We start from the raw sequence: 1,420 nt of genomic DNA, 5'->3' as shown, positions 1-1,420 counted from the left end.
GATCCAGCAATTGGTGACATTAGCGGTAGGGGAAGTTTTGTTTTCATGTTTCAAAATCACGCCCTGGTCATTTTCGACGCAAAACTTTTGTCAAGAGTTTGGCAGTTTCCTGTTGTATTGATATTTCTCCTCATTTAAGGACATCAAACAGCAGAACATCTTGCATATCCATCCCAGAAACATGTGGCCATTTTCTATGATTTCTCACTCTCTCTTTAGCTATTTTTGGCTTAGGTGAGGTGGAATATGCTCACATCATGGAATCACGTTTTGTCTATGGGATCGAATGTTGTAACCAAGTCATCTGTAACAATCTCAGGAAGACGTCAGCAGGTATTTGGAGATCATCGCCTGGACGATGCCCACAACGTCCCAGCAAATGTCTGCACGTGTCAGCTTGTTGCGTCAGCTGCAATTGCAGGATATTTAGTCTTAACCATTGCACATTCATATCTTCCATAAAATTGTCATTGCATGAAAGTATATGCCATTAAAGGCTCCATACACGCCCGGATATGATCCTGGTTCAGACCCCGATCAGGCAAACCAGGGTGAAAACGCAATGTGTGTGGCCAAATACCTGGCCGATAAACCTAGGTACGGTCGATCGCCCGCAAAGCCCGCTTTGCTTAATATTTTTTGAGGCGATCGGCGATCGGGGGCGTGGCAGTATAAAAAAATGGACAATTTTTTCCGGATTTTCGCTGTTTTGACGTCAGATTCGTGATCAGCGTCGAATTTACAATAGGTTTGATACCAAGAACTATGTTTTTACTCCAAAAATTGATGAAATTAGAAATAAATTTTAATTAATATTGAGGCTATGTGGCCGACAGAAAAGTGCCCCCCCCCCCCCCTGTTTTGTGATGGATCAAGTGGTATGACTCTCGCTTTCGGATCGGAAGGTTCAGGTTTCGAGACCCGCTCTGAGTGGCGCAGAGTTGAGTCCTTGGAAAAGGCTCTTTACTCACATTCTCTCACCGTACTCAGGTGTAAAATGAGAACATGGCCGTTCGTTGTCTTTGTTGGGAAAAAATGTCACATCGCCTGACAGGCGTCCTGTCTCGTCTTTCAAGTCTAATATTGCTGTTGCCTTTGGACCCCTTGTAAAGCGCTTTGAGCACGTGGATATTGCGCCAAATAAATGCTATGTTATTATTTTTTTTAAATAATATTTTTATAAATGTTGCGCCAGGAAGAGGTAGATGGCAAAAGTTTCGTTCTTGTTCATCGTAAAACTTATAAAGGATTTCATACAAAATAAAAAATAGTTTTCATAATTTTCAATGTAATGATATAATAATATGCCAGTTCCTTTTTTTTTTCCTCCTCACCCGTTGACGCGACATGACGGTCGACCTTGACACAGACATTTGGGATTGGCAGATGCCAAAAAGCCTTGACTACGTGATGACAGGGG

Source organism: Berghia stephanieae, chromosome 1 (genome assembly GCF_034508935.2).
Source record: "Berghia stephanieae isolate SIO BIC M18660-M18661 chromosome 1, UCSD_Bste_1.3, whole genome shotgun sequence".
In the NCBI taxonomy this organism is placed as follows: domain Eukaryota; kingdom Metazoa; phylum Mollusca; class Gastropoda; order Nudibranchia; family Aeolidiidae; genus Berghia; species Berghia stephanieae.
This window is presented reverse-complemented; position numbering follows the sequence as displayed.